At 39.9% G+C, this 20,985-nt stretch overlaps 2 long non-coding RNA genes across 5 annotated transcripts in view; both read right to left on the reverse strand.

Annotated features, from left to right (window-relative positions):
- LOC309646203 overlaps positions 1-20,985 on the reverse strand; it is a 441,930-nt gene that overhangs the window by 78,238 nt on the left and 342,707 nt on the right. The window lies entirely within an intron of this gene.
- LOC309646197 lies at positions 6,734-20,871 on the reverse strand. 4 transcript variants are annotated; one of them, XR_014255207.1, is made up of 4 exons: positions 20,714-20,869; positions 18,552-18,627; positions 18,180-18,301; positions 6,734-16,610 (listed from the first exon to the last, which is right to left on the reverse strand). It is a non-coding gene; the product is annotated as an uncharacterized lncRNA (long non-coding RNA). The 4 variants fall into 4 exon arrangements; XR_014255209.1 differs by having other exon boundaries at positions 6,734-8,417; positions 20,714-20,867; XR_014255206.1 differs by having other exon boundaries at positions 6,734-18,301; positions 20,710-20,871.

Raw genomic sequence — 20,985 nt, forward strand, 5'->3', positions numbered from 1 at the left:
TATGTGTTAGCATACTGTATTTGTTTTTCTCTTTCTGACTTACTTCACTCTGTATGACAGACTCTAACTCCATCCACCTCACTACAAATAACTCCATTTCGTTTCTTTTTATGGCTGAGTAATATTCCATTGTATATATGTGCCACATCTTCTTTATGCATTCATCCAATGATGGACACTTAGGTTGCTTCCACGTCCTGGCTATTGTAAATAGAGCTGCAATGAACATTTTGGTACATGTCCCTTTTTGAATTATGGTTTTCTCAGGGTATATGCCCAGTAGTGGGATTGCTGGGTCATATGGTAGTTCTATTTTTAGCTTTTTAAGGAACCACCATACTGTTCTCCATAGTGGCTGTATCAATTTACATTCCCACCAACAGGGCAAGAGGGTTCCCTTTTCTCCACACCCTCTCCAGCATTTACTGTTTCTAGATTTTTTGGTGATGGCCATTCTGACCGGTGTGAGATGATACCTCATTGTAGTTTTGATTTGCATTTCTCTAATGATTAATGATGTTGAGCATTCTTTCATGTGTTTGTTGGCAACCTGTATATCTTCTTTGGAGAAATTTCTGTTTAGGTCTTCTGCCCAATTTTGGATTTGGTTGTTTGTTTTTTTTGTTATTGAGCTGCATGAGCTGCTTGTAAATCTTGGCGATTAATCCTTTGTCAGTTGCTTCATTTGCAAATATTTTCTCCCATTCTGAGGGTTGTCTTTTGGTCTTGTTTATGGTTTCCTTTGCTGTGCAAAAGCTTTAAAGTTTCATTAGGTCCCATTTGTTTATTTTTGTTTTTATTTCCACTTCTCTAGGAGGTGGGTCAAAAAGGATCTTGCTGTGATTTATGTCATAGGGTGTTCTGCCTATGTTTTCCTCTAAGAGTTTGATAGTGTCTGGCCTTACATTTAGGTCTTTAATCCATTTTGAGTTTATTTTTGTGTATGGTGTTAGGGAGTGTTTTAATTTCATACTTTTACATGTACCTGTCCAGTTTTCCCAGCACCACTTATTGAAGAGGCTGTCTTTTCTCCACTGTATATGCTTGCCTCCTTTATCAAAGATAAGGTGACCATATGTGCGTGGGTTTATCTCTGGGCTTTCTATCCTGTTCCACTGATCTATATTTCTGTTTTTGTGCCAGTACCATACTGTCTTGATTACTGAAGCTTTGTAGTATAGTCTGAAGTCAGGGAGCCTGATTCCTCCAGCTCCATTTTTCGTTCTCAAGATTGCTTTGGCTATTCGGGGTCTTTTGTGTTTCCATACAAATTGTGAAATTTTTTGTTCTAGTTCTGTGAAAAATGCCAGTGGTAGTTTGATAGGGATTGCATTGAATCTGTAGATTGCTTTGGGTAGTAGAGTCATTTTCACAATATTGATTCTTCCAATCCAAGAACATGGTATATCTCGTCATCTGTTTGTATCATCTTTAATTTCTTTCATCAGTGTCTTATAATTTTCTGCATACAGGTCTTTGGTCTCCTTAGGTAGGTTTATTCCTAGATATTTTATTCTTTTTGTTGCAATGGTAAATGGGAGTGTTTTCTTAATTTCACTTTCAGATTTTTCATCATTAGTATATAGGAATGCAAGAGATTTCTGTGCATTAATTTTGTATCCTGCTACTTTACCACATTCATTGATTAGCTCTAGTAGTTTTCTGGTAGCAGCTTTAGGATTCTCTATGTATAGTATCATGTCATCTGCAAACAGTGACAGTTTTACTTCTTCTTTTCCGATTTGGATTCCTTTTATTTCTTTTTCTTCTCTGATTGCTGTGGCTAAAACTTTCAAAACTATGTTGAATAATAGTGGTGAGAGTGGGCAACCTTGTCTTGTTCCTGATCTTAGTGGAAATGTTTTCAGTTTTTCACCATTGAGGACGATGTTGGCTGTGGGTTTGTCATATATGGCCTTTATTATGTTGAGGAAAGTTCCCTCTATGCCTACTTTCTGCAGGGCTTTTATCATAAATGGGTGTTGAATTTTGTCGAAAGCTTTCTCTGCATCTATTGAGATGATCATATGGTTTTTCTCCTTCAATTTGTTAATATGGTGTATCACGTAGATTGATTTGCATATATTGAAGAATCCTTGCATTCCTGGAATAAACCCCACTTGACCATGGCGTATGATCCTTTTAATGTGCTGTTGGATTCTGTTTGCTAGTATTTTGTTGAGGATTTTTTCATCTATATTCATCAGTGATAGTGGCCTGTAGTTTTCTTTCTTTGTGACATCTTTGTCTGGTTTTGGTATCAGGGTGATGGTGGCCTCGTAGAATGAGTTGGGGAGTGTTCCTCCCTCTGCTATATTTTGGAAGAGTTTGAGAAGGATAGGTGTTAGCTCTTCTCTAAATGTTTGATAGAATTCGCCTGTAAAGCCATCTGGTCCTGGGCTTTTGTTTGTTGGAAGATTTTTAATCACAGTTTCAATTTCAGTGCTTGTGATTGGTCTGTTCATATTTTCTATTTCTTCCTGGTTCAGTCTCGGCAGGTTGTGCATTTCTAAGAATTTGTCCATTTCTTCCAGGTTGTCCATTTTATTGGCATAGAGTTGCTTGTAGTAATCTCTCATGATCCTTTCCATTTCTGCAGTGTCAGTTGTTACTTCTTTTTCATTTCTAATTCTATTGATTTGAGTCTTCTCCCTTTTTTTCTTGATGAGTCTGGCTAATAGTTTATCAATTTTGTTTATCTTCTCAAAGAACCAGCTTTTAGTTTTATTGATCTTTGCTATTGTTTCCTTCATTTCTTTTTCATTTATTTCTGATCTGATCTTTATGATTTCTTTCCTTCTGCTAACTTTGGGGTTTTTTTGTTCTTCTTTCTCTAATTGCTTTAGGTGCAAGGTTAGGTTGTTTATTTGAGATGTTTCCTGTTTCTTAAGGTAGGATTGTATTGCTATAAACTTCCCTCTTAGAACTGCTTTTGCTGCATCCCATAGGTTTGGGGTCGTCGTGTCTCCATTGTCATTTGTTTCTAGGTATTTTTTGATTTCCCCTTTGATTTCTTCAGTGATCACTTCGTTATTAAGTAGTGTATTGTTTAGCCTCCATGTGTTTGTATTTTTTACAGATCTTTTCCTGTAATTGATATCTAGTCTCATAGCGTTGTGGTTGGAAAAGATACTTGATATGATTTCAATTTTCTTAAATTTACCAAGGCTTGATTTGTGACCCAAGATATGATCTATCCTGGAGAATGTTCCATGAGCACTTGAGAAAAATGTGTATTCTGTTGTTTTTGGGTGGAATGTCCTATAAATATCAATTAAGTCCATCTTGTTTAATGTATCATTTAAAGCTTGTGTTTCCTTATTTATTTTCATTTTGGATGATCTGTCCATTGGTGAAAGTGGGGTGTTAAAGTCCCCTACTATGATTGTGTTACTGTCGATTTCCCCTTTTATGGCTGTTAGTATTTGCCTTATGTATTGAGGTGCTCCTATGTTGGGTGCATAAATATTTACAATTGTTGTATCTTCTTCTTGGATCGATCCCTTGATCATTATGTAGTGTCCTTCTTTGTCTCCTGTAATAGTCTTTATTTTAAAGTCTATTTTGTCTGATATGAGAATTGCTACTCCAGGTTTCTTTTGCTTTCCATTTGCATGGAATATCTTTTTCCATCCCCTCACTTTCAGTCTGTATGTGTCCCTAGGTCTGAAGTGGGTCTCTTGTAGACAGCATATATATGGGTCTTGTTTTTGTATCCATTCAGCCAGTCTGTGTCTTTGGTGGGAGCATTGAATCCATTTACATTTAAGGTAATTATCGATATGTATGTTCCTATTCCCATTTTCTTAAATGTTTTGGGTTTGCTATTGTAGGTGTTTTCCTTCTCTTGTCTTTCTTGCCTAGAGAAGTTCCTTTAGCATTTGTTGTAAAGCTGGTTTGGTGGTGCTGAACTCTCTGAGCTTTTGCTTGTCTGTAAAGGTTTTAATTTCTCCATCAAATCTGAATGAGATCCTTGCTGGGTAGAGTAATCTTGGTTGTAGGTTTTTCTCCTTCATCACTTTAAATATGTCCTGCCACTCCCCTCTGGCTTGCAGAGTTTCTGCTGAAAGATCAGCTGTTAACCTTATGGGGATTCCCTTGTGTGTTACTTGTTGTTTTTCCCTTGCTGCTTTTAATATGTTTTCTTTATATTTAATTTTTGATAGTTTGATTAATATGTGTCTTGGCGTGTTTCTCCTTGGATTTATCCTGTATGGGACTCTCTGTGCTTCTAGGACTTGATTAACTATTTCCTTTCCCATATTAGGGAAGTTTTCAACTATAATCTCTTCAAATATTTTCTCAGTCCCTTTCTTTTCTTCTTCTTCTTCTGGGACCCCTATAATTCGAATGTTGGTGCATTTAATGTTGTCCCAGAGGTCTCTGAGACTGTCCTCAGTTCTTTTCATTCTTTTTTCTTTATTCTGCTCTGCAGTAGTTATTTCCACTATTTTATCTTCCAGGTCACTTATCCGTTCTTCTGCCTCAGTTGTTCTGCTATTGATCCCCTCTAGTGTATTTTAAATTTCATTTATTGTGTTGTTCATCATTGCTTGTTTACTCTTTAGTTCTTCTAGGTCCTTGTTACATGTTTCTTGCATTTTGTCTATTCTATTTCCAAGATTTTGGATCATCTTTACTATCATTATTCTGAATTCTTTTTCAGGTAGACTGCCTATTTCCTCTTCATTTGTTAGGTCTGGTGTGTTTTTACCTTGCTCCTTCATCTGCTGTGTGTTTTTCTGTCTTCTCATTTTGCTTATCTCACTGTGTTTGGGGTCTCCTTTTCACAGGCTGCAGGGTTCGTAGTTCCCATTGTTTTTTGTGTCTGTCCCCAGTGGCTAAGTTTGGTTCAGTGGGTTGTGTAGGCTTCCTGGTGGAGGGGACTAGTGCCTGTGTTCTGGTGGATGAGGCTGGATCTTGTCTTTCTGGTGGGCAGGTCCACGTCTGGTGGTGTGTTTTGGGGTGTCTGTGGCCTTATTATGATTTTAGGCAGCCTCTCTGCTAATGGATGGGGCTGTGTTCCTGTCTTGCTAGTTGTTTGGCATAGGGTGTCCAGCACTGTAGCTTGCTGGTTGTTGAGTGAAGCTGGGTCTTGGTGTTGAGATGGAGATCTCTGGGAGATTTTCACCGTTTGGTATTACGTGGAGCTGGGAGGTCTCTTGTGGACCAGTGTCCTGAAGTTGGCTCTCCCACCTCAGAGGCACAGCCTTGATGCCTGGCTGGAGCACCAAGAGTCTTTCATTCACACGGCTCAGAATAAAAGGGAGAAAAAATAGAAAGAAAGAAGGAGGATAAAATAAAATAAAGTAAGATAAAATAAAATAAAGTTATTAAAATAAAAAATAATTATTAAGAAAAAAAAATTTTTTAAGTAAAAAAACAAAAAAAACCCAAAAAAACGGACAGACAGAACCCTAGGACAAATGGTGAAAGCAAAGCTATACAGACAAAATCTCACACAGAAGCATACATATACACACTCACAAAAAGAGGTAAAGGGGAAAAAATAATATATCTTGCTCCCAAAGTCCACCTCCTCAATTTGGGATGATTCGTTGTCTATTCAGGTATTCCACAGATGCAGGGTACATCAAGTTGATTGTGGAGCTTTAATCCGCTGCTCCTGAGGCTGCTGGGAGAGATTTCCCTTTCTCTTCTTTGTTCGCACAGCTCCCGGGGTTCAGCTTTGGATTTGGACCCACCTCTGCGTGTAGGTCACCTGAGGGCATTTGTTCTTCGCTCAGACAGGACGGGGTTAAAGGCACAGCTGCTTCGGGGGCTCTGGTTCACTCAGGCCGGGGGGAGGGAAGGGTACGGATGCGGGGCGAGCCTGCGGCAGCAGAGGCCAGAGTGACGTTGCACCAGCCTGAGGCGCGCCATGCGTTCTCCCGGGGAAGTTGTCCCTGGATCACCGGACCCTGGCAGTGGTGGGCTGCACAGGCTCCCGGGAGGGGCGGTGTGGATAGTGACCTGTGCTCGCACACAGGCTTTTTGGTTGCGGCAGCAGCAGCCTTAGCGTCACATGCTCGTCTCTGGGGTCCGCGCTGATAGCCGCGACTCGCGCCCGCGTCTGGAGCTCCTTTAAGCAGCGCTCTTAATCCCCTCTCCTCGAGCACCAGGAAACAAAAGAGGCAAGAAAAAGTCTCTTGCCTCTTCGGCAGGTCCAGACCTTTTCCCGGACTCCCTCCCGGCTAGCTGTGGTGCACTAACGCCTTCCGGCTGTGTTCACGCCGCCAACCTCAGTCCTCTCCCTGCCTGAGACTCAGCTCCCAGCCCCCGCCCATCCTGGCGGGTGAGCAGACAAGCCTCTTGGGCTGGTGAGTGCAGGTCGGCACTGATCTTCTGTGTGGGAACCTCTCCACTCTGCCCTCCGCACCCCTGTTGCTGCGCTCTCCTCCGTGGCTCCTGCAATGCCTTTTATGATACTGTCTTGGAAGTCACACATCATCACTTCTGTCATCATGTATTTGTCAGAAGCAAGAAACTAAGTCCAACTCACACTCAAGGGCAGAGGAATTAGACTCCACTTTCTGAAGGGAAGAGTGTCAAAGAATTTGTGGACATATTTTGAAAACCATCACACCATGTGACTTGGTCTAATAAAATTGGTGACGTGTGACTTCTGGGCAGAAGCTTTAAGAGCCAGTGAGTGGTTTGCTTGCCTCTTTTCCCTCTTCCATAAAACAGACAATATTTCAGATAGAAGACCTGGATCCTGGAGTAAAGATGATGTGGGGCAGAGCTTTTATTGTCCACTGTCAAGTATGTTAGGCATAGTACAAAGTACTTAACAAATAGTACCACATTCAATATTTATAGCAATGGTAAATATTATTATACATACTTTATAGAAGAAACAGAACTATCATCCTTCAACTTTTCCTGATATTCTTGACATGATTCACTTTGCCTTGTCTATTTTTTTCTTTTTATCAAAAGCACTTTTCACCTTCTAACAAACTGTAGTCAGTATTCATTTTGTTGTCTGTCTAGCCTTACAAAAATTTAAGTTCCCTAAAGGCAGGGAGAGGGGAATTCCCTGGCGATCCAGTGGTTAGGATTCTATGCTTCCACTGCAAGGGCCATGGGTTCCATCCCTGGTCAGGGAACTAAGATCCCGCATGCCACGCAGTGGGGCCAAACAAACAAAAAACCAAACAAACAAACAAAAACAAGGGCAGGGATCTTTGTTTTGTTCACTGATGTATCCCAATGTACAGAACAGTGCTGGAACATAAATATTTATTGAAGGTGGATTTTTCAGTCCCAATCTTCTCCCTGGAAAGTGTTCCAGTTTGTCTACAAATTTTCTAATGATAATACTCCAAGCGAGGTCTGACAAGCCTAGGTTGTTTCTTACTAGTTCTGTTCTCAGAAGTTAACCATATTTCCAAGATCTCACTGAAGTCTCCAATAAATCCACTGATTATGACCAATATTCTCATGCTATCCTCTGGCTGCCATGGGCTCTTTTTTTTTTTTCAAACTTTTTGTTTTTTTTGGCTGTGCCACGCAGCATATGGAGGTCTTAGTTCCCCGGCCAGGGGTCGAACCCTGCAATGGAAGGGTGGAGTCCCAACCACTGGACCGCCAGGGAAGTCCCCATGGGTTCTAAGTTGTGACAAATCACCAAAGATAGGCTTGTCCTACCTATCCTACTGGAAATTCTTACATTATCTTGGGTCTCTCTTTATCACCCTTATCCCTTCAAAATCACAAAATATCTGTCCTATTTTTATTCCTCTAGTGTTCTAAAAATGGCTTTTTGCGCTTTTCTTCCGAGGTAACATTTGTGCATTTTAACAAATACCTTGATCCCAGATTGTCAAACTAATGGTGAGAATTTTAGAAAACAAGGCAGGTCAGTGAGGAAGATATTACTGGGCAGCCATGCCACTGCAGAAGAGACAAAACTGTTGCTGCCTGGCTTTCACAGTCATTCTCGGGGAGTGTGCAATAAAAGTTTACAAACACATTTCCAAGTGTCATATAATGTACTTTTATGAAATGCAGTCTCTTTTATTCAATAAAAAATTTTTAACTAAACAATAAAGAAACATTAAAAGCAAAACTTTTTTCTCAGCCCATAAAACTCAGGAACAAAATCTGCTCCTTCTCCAAAAACAAATGTGTTAAATCTGTTTGCAAAAGGAACAAAGAGCAGAGAAAGCTGTGTTCTGTTTACTGACACCCCTTAATAATTATTATGTGTGGAACAATACTTATGACCTTATTTGAAGTTATACCAAGGAACAAAGCAACAGTAAAACAACATAGAAATGAAGTCAATGTGGTGCATAAAAAGAAGAAATGACCAGAAGAATGAAGAGCTGGAATCCAGTTTCTGCTTTGCTACTATCTAGATATATGACATATACAAACCACTTCACTTCTCTGGATCTCAATTTCTTTATCTGTAAAATGTTGAGATTAGAAAAGATGGCTTAGAAACTCTTTCAGCTTTTTAATATTAACACAAAGAGGTATATACAGTTTTCTAGTATGGAAGAATAGGACCAGTGGTGTGCTGGTAAATGTTTGATAAATATATAAATGTTTAATAATAACTGGCTCTCTGGTGGAAAAAAAAACTTTGTTGTGTTGTGCAACAAAACATTGGTGGGAATACTTTTACCATGGTCAGTTTTCAAGCTACCAATAGTTTAACAGCCTACTAGCAAAATTCCTGAAAATTTAACAATTAGCATTCAGAATCTAGTAAGAGCAACTCTAACACACCACTAAATAGGACTCCATTTATTCATTTGCCTGTTCATTCATTCAACAACACTCACTAAACATTTATTATGTGCAAGGAATACAAAGGAATACAAAGATGTGTAAAATTTGGCTCTTGTCCCAAGAGGTTTAGATTCTAGCAAACAGTAAATGAATACAGACAACTCTAATGCTAGAGAGAACATGACAAATAAGATAAAGAAAGCAGGCATAAGTGAAGTACTACAAAGTTTCAGCAGAGAAAGAGACTATTTTATACTGAGGTTATTGGGTGGAAGGGACCTTGGGGAAGGAAAAGAGATTTCTCAAAAAGAATAAGGCTATTTAAAGGTATTTTTTTGTTTGTTTAAAAGAGTTATTTAGGGACTTCCCTGGTGGTCCAATGGTTAGGACTCTGGGCTTCCACCACTGGAGGTATGGGTTCCATCCCTGGTCGGGGAATTAAGATCCTGCTAGCCATGCAGCGCCACCAAAAAAAAAAAAAGTTATCTAACAGAAGAGAAGTAACACTGTATGTTGGGAAACCAAGAACCTGAGAAGAAATACTTAGAGGAAGTTAGAAATAAAGAGGCTAACAAGCGATTATACATATGGGAGGATAATAAAAGCTACCAGGTCAGATGGCTCCACCAAGAACAATCTTAAACTGGAATGAGTTTAACACCATCAAAAGGGAATTGGAGTACAATTTAGGAAGGAAGATATTAAGAGAGCCTTGGGTCATTTCAAAGGAACCCAACTTTAGGGGGCTTCCCTGGTGGCACAGTGGTTGAGAATCTGCCTGCCAATACAGGGGACACAGGTTCGAGCCCCGGTCCAGGAAGATCCCACATGCCACGGAGCAACGAAGCCCGTGCACCACAACTACTGAGCCCGCATGCCACAACTACTGAAGCCTGCGCACCTAGAGCCCATGCTCTGCAACAAGAGAAGCCACTGCAATGAGAAGCCCGCACACTGCAATGAAGAGTAGCCCATGCTCGCTGCAACTAGAGAAAGCCTGCATGCAGCAACAAAGACCCAACGCAGCCAAAAATTTAAAAATAAATAAATAAATAAATAAATAAATAAATAAAAGGGGGAAAAAGTTGTCGTATTTAAAGGAGGTATAATACCTGGGAACTGATCAGATCGCATCTGGAAGATGATATTTAGTTAATCTCTTTGAGCCCATTTTCTTATTTGTAAAATGGGGGTAATTACAGTACCTATTTCACAGGGTTAGGAAAACAAGATAATATATTAAGGAGCTTAGAGGAGTGTTCAAAAGGAAGCATTCAATAAATATTAGCCATAATAATATAGCCTTAATTGAAAAATTATACTGTTCTAAAATATATGAAATGGTTACTTTTAAAAATTTAAGGTCCACTATCTAGTGGGCATTTTAATTTAATTTTTATTTTCCAAAAGTGTATTTTAAATTTCCAAAGGTGAGCTAAAGTTCTAATATTCTAGGTATTGTTGAACAAATTAAGTCTCACTCTGTACTTTTTTCTTTTTTTTGGCTGTGTTGGGTCTCCGTTGCTGCGCAGGCTTTCTCTAGCTGCGGCGAGCGGGGGCTACTCTTTGTTGCGGTGCACGGGCTTCTCATTGTGGTGGTTTTTCTTGTTGCGGAGTGCAGGATTTAGGCATGCGGGCTTTAGTAATTGTGGCACGCGGGCTCAGTAGTTGTCGCTCGTGGGCTCTAGAGCGCAGGGTCAGTAGTTGTGGCGCACGGGCGTAGTGCGCCCGTGCGCCACAACTACTCCGCAGCATGTGGGTTCGTCCCAGACCAGGGATCAAACCCATGTCCCCTGCATTGGCAGGCGGATTCTTAACCACCGAGCCACCAGGGAAGTCCCGTTTGTACTTTTCAAGATCATAAAAACTCTCTTTATATCTCCTTCACCACGCTTCCTCTAGATTTCATGCTATAATTTTATTTGTTTAGATGTGTCAAATTCTTTTGTTAATACTCATAAGAACACGGATATCAGTAACAATAGCAGTTAAGTTTACCAGATCTTTGGGGTACTCCAGGATTTTGGATAAAATCTTTCCTTTTTATAAAAATATAAATCATTATGGGACTTCCCTGGTGGCCCAGTGGTTAACACTCAGCACTTCCAATGCAGGGGGCCCAGGTTCAATCCCTGGTCAGGGAACTAAGATCCCACATGCTATCCCACATGCCGTGCAGCATGGCCAAAAATTTTTAAAAATATATTATATATAATATATATTTATTTACATATATAAAAATCATTAAGGAACTCTTTCTTTGGAAGAAGACTGTTTTGTTTTTACTTTATTGTTTATGTCCAACTTAAGCCTAAATTTAACAATGAAAATAGAATCTTCCTGGAGCATATGGAACTTTTTGTCTTTTCTAAACAAGGAATTATGGGAACATTTAATGACAAACATTCTCCTCACAATATGGTCAATAAATCTCTGGCAACATTGATTTGGTGCCCATTAGAAGCAGAGAACAGCAATAATAGGATGTGGAAAATTTCAGAGGCAAAGATACAGTTGGTACTTTTAAAATTCTTATAGTTTAATAGAGGAGACTGAATAATCCCTAATAAGTACACTGCAGCATATTCACTACTAGAGGGATTTAGCATGAAGCAGTTCTTCTTGAACATTTTTCATTGCAATTTAGCTTCTGGAGTAAGCAGAAGAAACGGGAGGGCCAGAATCAATAATATACCTAAGGTGACAGAGCCAGTAAGTCATAGAAAGGGGATTTAAACCTAGGTCTCTTAATTCCATATATGAGACAGTCTCACAACATTTATCTTGAGGATAACATCTTTTTGAGATTCCAGAAGATCGATGACATTTGTTTTCACAATTTAAAAAAATCAGCCAGTAAGACTGATTAGAACTCAGAGGATAGCAATGCTCTAGTATTCCACCTTATTTCTCTCATTTTGGGAGAAGGCAGCAACTGTGACACCCCAAATTCAATGAGATACTTTAAAAAATGGCCTAAATAGTTAGGGTTTCATTCTTCTGAAATATCTAGGGTTGTTATTTTCTAGTATTCTTCTAGGACTTATCTATAAAGAAAAGTCATAATGTCATTTTATATCATAGGTCTGGATAGACACAAGATTTTCTTTCTCTCTTTCCTTCTCTCTCTCTCTTTCTATCTTTGATATTTTTAATGTTTATCAAGGTAATACATGTAAATACTTTAAGTCTTGTGGTTTAAAAAAAGTCATGTGGAACTACAAGGTTCATAACAAAACACAGCAGGAGTATATTTTAACACACACACAGACTTAAAAAAAAAAAGGCAGTGGCCTCCCCAAAGCCTGAGATACCCTCCCAGACTCTTTCACTGGCTTTTTTTCTTTTCATATTTACTAACATTTTCCTAAATTAAATATTTTTACTGCTTTCTTTTTTGATTTGTAAATTTTAAACAGTACCTGATATAAAAGATAAAGATCCAACACTTTATGCTTTCCCTCCCTTCAGCCTCACAATATTGTTATATCACATTTAAATTAAATCAATGTTTCATATTAACCTTACTATGATTCTATAAGTGTGGTTTACTTCTGGATCAATTAATTGTATTATGATTACATTTCCTTTCTTATGTAACTTTTTGTTTGTCTTGCAATTAATAATTGCCTCAGTTTGTTTGCCAAATTTTCTGTATCATTATCACTAACTGTTCCAGACTAACAGAAATGTAAAAATGCCTTAACTATTTTTAGCACACCCAAACATGTCGTATACTCTAAAAGTTTTACTGGAAATACTCCCCTGGAGCACTCCTTCCCCTTTAGTCTGGACTATCCCTCACAAGGTCTGCTGTACAGCTATCACCTTGGGACTTCCTTTTACCCTTCTTAGGTTGATCCCCTCTTTCCTAAAACCTCTATCTTTGTCGTCCTTGTTTCAGTACAGCACATCCTCCAGTAGTGTCCCAGGAAAAGCTTGGGGGTTAGTAAATTTTTTTGATCCTTGCATCTTTAGTTGTGCCTCACACTTGAGTGATAACATGACTTAGTATAGAATTCTAGGTTGAAAATAATTTTCTCTCAGAATTTTGAAAGCACTGTTTCATCGTCTTCAAACCACCAGTGTCAATGTTAAGAAATATGCTATTCTTATTAACTACTCTTTTATGAATAATCCATTCCCCTTCCCTGCTCCCTCTTCACTTCCTATCAACAAGATTTTTGGATCTTCTCTTTATCCCTTGTCTTTAGAAATTTCATGATAATGTCCCATAGTTCTCTTGGTTTTGGTTTTTTTCCCTTCATTATGCTGGCACTCAGCAGGCTCTGTCAATCTGGAAACTCGTGTCCTTCAGTTATCAGAGATCTTGTAATTTCTTTGATAATTTTCTTCCCTTCATTTCTTCTCCATTTCTAAAACTGTAGTTAGCCTAACATTGGACCTAATGGATTCATTCTTCAATTATCTTCTTTTTTTTTTTAAGTGGTAATGTATATGAAAATGATTTAAAGTTTTTTTAAAAAATTAATTATTTATTTATTTATGGCTGTGTTGGGTCTTCGTTTCTGTGTGAGGGCTTTCTCTAGTTGCGGCAAGCGGGGGCCACTCTTCATCGCGGTGCGCGGGCCTCTAACTATCGCGGCCTCTCTTGTTGCGGAGCACAGGCTCCAGACACGCAGGCTCAGTAATTGTGGCTCACGGGCCTAGTTGCTCCGCAGCATGTGGGATCTTCCCAGACCAGGGCTCGAACCTGTGTCCCCTGCATTGGCAGGCAGATTCTCAACCACTGTGCCACCAGGGAAGCCCATATCTTTTCTCTTTTATTTTCAGGTCTGTCTTTTTGTTCTATTTTTCTGGGAGATTTCCTCAATTTTATACATTAATACTTCTATTATTTGTTTTTGCTATTAAAAAAATTTCCCAGAGCTATTATTCTCTGATTGCTCCTTTTTTTTGGAGCAACTTGTCTTTGCTTTATGGATGCACTATTTTATACTATCAGAGGCAGAGGATGCTTATTGTTTTCAAAAAAATATTCTTCTGCTCTATATATTGCCTCTGTTTTCCATTTCTATTCGATGCTGTCTTTCTTGGTGAAGGTTTATCTCAACTATCTGGTGATCCTTTGCTGTCCCTTCATATTTAAGAGTGAGCCATTACAAAGGTATTTGGAAGGTCTATGTTAGGCGGAAGAGTTTGTCAGTTGGTGGGTTTCATCACAGGTTGATAAAGTGGGGACCTATTTGTTTTGCTGGGAGACCCTCAAGTATCATTATCTATAGATATTTCTTCCGGGGTTATCCAATTTTAAGTTTCTCCCAAAATTAATCCTCTGCTCTCCTGCCTCGAGAATATAAGCCTTGTTGTCAGCATCCTTGGAGTGAAGTAGAGCAAGAAAGCTGGGCGAGTTTCATCATTCAGCATGTAGATATTCATCTGATCTGTTTTCAGTGTGGTATCCTCCTATCCCAGCCTCCTCAGCTATGACCTTTAGCTGTACCTGGTACCTCAGTCTGGAGCTTCTCTGATTCAATTTTTCACAGAATAAACCAGGGAGATAGAGGCGTAGTTGCCTAACTGAGCAGGATGAGGAAGGAGCCTGGTAGTTTAACTTCTTATATAGACTTTCCGCCAATCTCCCTCTTTTTGGCCCTTCACATATCTCTGCTGCTATAGTATCTGTTCCTTTCAATTCCTGATGTTTTAGTGTTCTGCAACATGAACCTGCTTGCCTCTCATTAGTATACCCCTCCCCAGTATTTGGAATTCAATTTTCTCGGCTCAACTTTCCATCTTCCAAAATGTTGCTGATATCCCTCATCTGCTGTTATCTTTCTTATTCCCTTTGTCCTTGTGGACTGATAACATTAAAAATATTAACTCAATGTCATTTTAGTGAATGGGGGAGAGAATAAGGATGAAGATGTGTTTAATTTGTCCATGTATACTGAGAACTGAAGGACTTTCAAGATGCTCACTCTTTCACTCCCATAAAAAAATGTCAGAACCAGAAAATTCAGAGATAAAATTCTGCTCTCATGAGGCTGATGTGGAAAACACATGGGTCTGAGAATTGCAGTACCTATTTTCAAGTCCTGCTATTATTATTTATTGGCTGGTTGATGTTGGTGTTAGGTAAGTTAAATTTTCTATCTGTTTCATCATCTGTAAAGTGGTGATAATTGTCCTTACCACAGTCTATCTTACTTGTAATGACTAAGGTAAGATAATTGATATAAATGTATGAATATATATCAAATATGTAATATTTACCATTAACTCTATTACCAAGAGGCATAGTCAAATATATTTTGAGAAGCAGTGTAACAGTAGAAAGAGTATGGGCTTCAGAGTCACACAGACCTGCACTTGATTGTATCTCTGTCATTCATTGTGTGATCCTGGGCAAGTGACAACCTCTCAGCTTTGTTTCACCCGTTTATAAAACGAGTATGATGTTATTAACCTGACAACGCTGTTGTGAGGACTAAATGAGATAATGCATGTAACACATCTGTTATAGGGCCTAACACTTATTAGGTACTCAGCAGATGTTCATTCTTCCTCTTATCCCCTTAATTTGGGACCAGCTTTATTATGTTCACAGGAGAATCCTAAACTTGTATTTCCTCAATTAATGCTAAACCACATTAGTAATTAGGATCTTAGGTCATCAATAGCCCTCATAAAGGCTTTTTATTTGCTGTTTTCCCAGGACCAAATTGTAAGTTGAGCAGCCCAAGTTGAAAGAGTTCAGCGTATATATCCTTTGAAGTGGTAACAGGTTATTGCTAAGACATCTTTAGGAATATTTTGTTATGAAATAAGACATAAAATTTGTAATGAATATTAAAGGAGATCAGGGACACTGGAATACTGGAACTACTACTCAAAAAAATTATCTTAAGAGTTATTCATTTTTTGGGTTTTTTTTCTCTCTGATCCTTACATAAACCCAGAAGCTGGGAATGTGTTATTATCCTGTTTAAAGATGAAGAAATCAAGGCATGAGTGAAAAAGTGACTTGCTCAAGATTCATTAGTCATAAAGGAACAAGGAACTCCAACCTTGGTCTTTCGACTCCCTATTCAGTGGTCTTTTGAAAAAAAAATTCTGGTTAAATACACATAACATAAAATTTACCATCTTAACCATTTTTGTGTGCAACTAAGTACATTCACCACGTTGTGCAACCAGTCTCCAGAACACCTTTTATCCTGCAAAACTAAAACTCTATACCCATTAAACAACAATTCTCCATTCTCCCTCATCCCCCAGACTCTGGCAACCACCATTCTACTTTCTGTTTCTATGAACTTGACAACCCTAAGCACTTCATATAAATGGGATCATACAGTATTTACCTTTTTGTGACTGGCTTATTTCACTTAACATAATGTCCTCAAGTTTCATCCATGTTATAGCATGTCAGAATTTCCTTCTTTTTAAGGCTGAATAACATTCCATTACATGTATATACCACATTTGTTTATCCATTCATCTATCAATGGACATTTGGGTTGCTTGCACCTGTTGGCTATTGTGAATAATGCTGCTATACATATAGGTATACAAATATCTCTTTGAGACTCTGCTTTCAATTTTTTTCAATATATACCCAGAACTGGAATTGCTGTATCATATGGTAATACTATTTTTAATTTCTTGAGGAACCACCATATTGTTTTTGGGAACAGCCATACACAGTGGCTGCACTATTTTACATTCCAACCAACAGTACACAAGGGTTCCAATTTCTCCACATCCTTGTTAACACTTGTCATTTTCTTTCTTTTTTTTTTTTTCCTAATAGCCATCCAATTGGTGTGAGGTGGTATCTCATTGTGGTTTTCTTAAGAGTTTTGAAGTCTTCTGTAGAGAAGCCAAGACACTAAGTAACCCTGTAAATCACAACACAATTTACATCAAGATCCTACCAGATTTAACACACTGTAGGAGGCAACAGTACACATAGTCATTGCTTTCAAGGATTTTATAATCTAGCTGGAAAGAAAGGACATATGCACTTAAAAATAAATAACAGGACTTCCCTGGTGGCACAGTGGTTAAGAATCTGCCTGCCAATGCAGGGGACACGGGTTCGAGCCCTGGTCCAGGAAGATCCCACATGCCGCGGAGCAACTAAGCCTGTGCACCACAACTACTGAGCCTGCGCTCTAGAGCCTGCGAGCCACAACTACTGAGCCCACGTGCTGCAACTACTGAAGCCCACGCGCCTAGAGCCTGTGCTCTGCAACAAGAGAAGCCACTACAATGAGAAGTCCACACACTGCAATGAAGAGTAGCCCCCGCTCACCACAACTAGAGAAAGCCCACATGCAGCAATGAAGACCCAACGCAGCCAAAAAAAAAAGGATAGATTTTGTACCTATCCTCAAGCACTTTATATACATTCTAGTAGTGAAGTGAGATTATTAAATCACAAGTAAGAAAAACAGACCAATAAATTAAACAAATTGTGGTAAGTGTTATGAAGTAAAGGGGAAAGAGGTGACTGTTGCAGTATCCAAGAAAGAGATGACTATCGCCTGGACCAGGCTAGTGGCAGTAGAGAAAAAAGTGGTTGGATTTGAGATTTATTTTGGACATTGAATCAATAAGACTTGATAATGAATTGGATGAAGAAAGTAAGGAAAAGGAAGGAACTGAGTTAACTCCTGAGTTTCTGACTTAAGCAACTGGGTAGAGAGCAGTGCCTTGTTAATTAAGATGAGGAAGATTTGCAGTGGGACATACCCAGAGTTCTGTTATAAACACAATAACTTTGAGATCTCTGTAAGACAAGCAAATGAAAAGAAACAGGCACTTGGACATGTAAGGCTAGAATTCTGAGGAGAAGTTTGGATTGGAAATAATGGATTTCAGAATCATTGACATAATGATGTTATTTGGAGACAGTATTTCCATTAGACTAGATTCCTAAATCTCCCCATTGACACATTATCTCATAAGTCGTTTCTATATATGATTAAATAATTAAGAATTCATTTCTGTTTGTTTAGTTCTCAGAGGATAAACTATTCAAGACTTCTTTGGGTAAGGGGGCGGTGCTCACTATACCTCCTGTCTACCTCATCAACCCAAAGACAAATTTAATTTCAGAGTTACTAAATGCTTTTCATTAATATCTCAGTGACTTTCTCTTTTACTCATCAAAGCTAACTCGTAAAGTACCCATGAAATGAATGAAAAGGATTGAATAGGTCTGGATTTCCCTATGGATTAGAATTTCTTTCTTATTTATGTTTTCTGTAAGTTAAACATCACCTACAAGGATGTATAGGCTTGCTTAAGTAGACAGAGTACTGGACTAAAATCATGAGATCTGGGTTCTAGTTCAAGTACTGTCACTATTTAAAGTCATAGCCTCTATAGGCCTGTTTTTGTGGGTCAAGTGAAGAGACTAAGGAATATTTTAAAGCCTATGAAAACAAAATTCAGTAGCTTACTACTAGGAAGCTGGAGATCTGGGGTGGTGCTGAGCATCAGGAATGGCCCAGAGTGAAGATTCCAGGAGGCTGTTCTGGATTTCTCACTACTTTTTGTGGACTCCATAATTTGGCTTCTGTATCTATAAAATAGGAGAATGTCAATGATTTCCCTCACCATTATGAGAAGAAAATTAATAAATGTCTATATGTTTTACAGATTCCTGGATGAAACAGGTTAGGAAAATACAAATAACTATTGTGTTGATGTTCTTATTAGCTTAATCTAAGTACAATCTATCTCTTGCAAAACCTGGAAACACTTAGCTGCCATTGCTTTGTGACTTTTGCCAGCTCCCCAGGGAAACTTGGCTTTCCCAAGAAAACAACTACCTTCAGGGTAACCTGAAATCTCTGAAGAAAGTCTCTTGCAAGCAACCAGTTCAGGGAGGTCATATCTGGTACCATGCTGTAAAAGAAAATAAATCTTTTCACAAAAGTGGTCAACACTATTTGCTAATCAGACCAGCATTTCCCAAACAGGGAGTGACAGTACAGCGAGGCCTCATTAAGGTTTTGTCTTTATTAATGTGAACTAACTTTGTTAGTGTGAACTAAGTAATTTAAGGGTGATTTCCTATGAGCTCCTCTCTGCCTCTATCATTTCTCTTCTACCTTTGTTTTTTCCCACTTGTCTTCTCTTTGTCTCAGTCTTCATTCTCCTAGTTGGATGGGGTTTTCAAAAATGTAGGCCACATTGTTTCCTTCTCTCCTCTTCAAGGCCTCCCCATTCAAAGTGATCTGGGGACTGTCATGCCCCAAATATTTGTTACCTCTCAGAGACCAGGAGAATACAAATGGTATTCACCAGTGGCTTTTGACCAGGGGTGATTTGGTAATGGCTGGAGACATTTTTGGTTGTCACAATTAGGGAAAGGGTGCCACTGGCATCTAGTGGATAGAGGCCAGGGATACTGCTAAACATCCTACACTGCACAGAACAGCCACCAATAACAAAGAATTATCTGGCCCCAAATGTCAAGAGTGCTGCTGTTGAGAAATCCTGGTATGCACAGATATCAGTAGCTGAAAATTACTGAGGAGGCAGTGTAGTCCCCTTAGGGATACAGATTCTCAAGGTGGTAAAGCAGCAGCCACTGGCATCAGATTGCCTGGGCTTGGATCACTCTCACTGAGCTATAAGCTCCTTGGAGGCAGGGACCTAATTTTACCTACCATATTTACATTAGGGACTAGTATCCAATGGAGAGTACAAACTATTTGTGGATTGTCTCACACAGTTGTTTTGAGGCCCAAAGCAGGGAATATATACTAAGTGATATGAAGCACAATGAGAGGGAGAAAAGCAGCTCCTGAATAGGGGGAGCTAGGCTGGTGTTATCAACTAGGATGTGCTGCCCTACTGAACATAAACAATTTCACAAAACACCAACATCAGACAAAGCCACTCTGTGACCATGATGGATAAGACAAAAACAAAACCACTCCATAAACATGTTTGAATACAAACAAACAAGAATACTGTCCCAACCACAAAAGAAAAACAAACAAACAAAAAGACCAAATATCCCCCTATCCTGGCTAACACGAGGGTTCTTCTCCCTTTTTAGATAAGAATTATTAAAATACCCCATCATAGAATTACCTTCACCTCCTAATAGCATTCAATCCAGAGAGAAGGCCCGCTTCCTGGAGCCCTCCTCCAAATTACCTAACACAAGCCCAAACCCTGTAAATTCTTTCCAGCACCCTCTTTCTGAGATGTCTCCCTGTGCCTCATGCTGTGCCTCCCCTCCTTACAAGGAGACAATAAGCTCAGGTTTTTGTTTAATTTATGGCTGTGTTGTGTCTTCATTGCTGCGCTAGTTGCCGCGAGTGGGGGGCTACTCTTCATTGCGGTGCGCGGGCTTCTCATTGCGGTGGCTTCTCTTGTTGCAGAGCACGGGCTCTAGGCGCCTGGGCTTCAGTAGTTGTGGCACGCAGGCTCAGTACTCGTGGCGCACAGGCTTAGTTGCTCTGCGGCGTGTGGGATCTTCCCCGACCAGGGCTCGAACCCGTGTCCCCTGCATTGGCAGGCGGCTTCTTAACCACTGGACCACCAGGGAAGTCCAAGCCCAGCTTTGTTCAACTAGACAGGTGATCTCGGTGGTATTTGGCTGGAGGGCATTGACAATAGTGAGAGCCCCCTAAAGGGTAACTGCTATTATCATGCCTCAAGGGGAATTGCACCCGCAGCGTTCAAGCAGAGACTTCGCAAACAAGGATTTCGAGGTTTCGCGACAGAATGCCTCTTGCCAGGCCGCTTCTCCTCAGGGGACGTCTCCTCTCCCGTCTACAGGGAGGAGCCGACCTCCCAAGTTGAAATCCAGCCTGTTGAGTTAAATTTCTCGTGAAGTAAAACCATTTAGTGAGGTATGCGCCTCTAGCTTCAACTTCGAGTTCCTGAAACACTAGAACACCCCAATGGGGCACGGTGGAGGGAGCAGCAGGGAAACAAGCCCCGACGGGTTCATATTACTGAGTGCCTTACCCACCAGCCTAACCCAGGAGAAACCGCCTCGAATTCACTCCGCAAGCGACGCAGAACAGCGCGGGTTCTCCACGCCTCCAAAAGCTGAGGTAAGGGCAGCCCCCAGCAAAATCTAACCTTCCGTGCCGGCTTCCTCAGACGTCGCGCACGCGCACGGGTCGCTGGGCGGCCGCCGCGCTAGCGCCCGCCTCTTCTAGGCGGACTACAAGTCCCGGCTTGCCTGTCGCCGCGGCGTCGCCTGGTAACTCGCGCCAGTTAGAGCGCGCTAGGTCGGCT

This window comes from Balaenoptera physalus (assembly GCF_965194825.1).
Source record: "Balaenoptera physalus genome assembly, chromosome: 16".
NCBI lineage: Eukaryota > Metazoa > Chordata > Mammalia > Artiodactyla > Balaenopteridae > Balaenoptera > Balaenoptera physalus.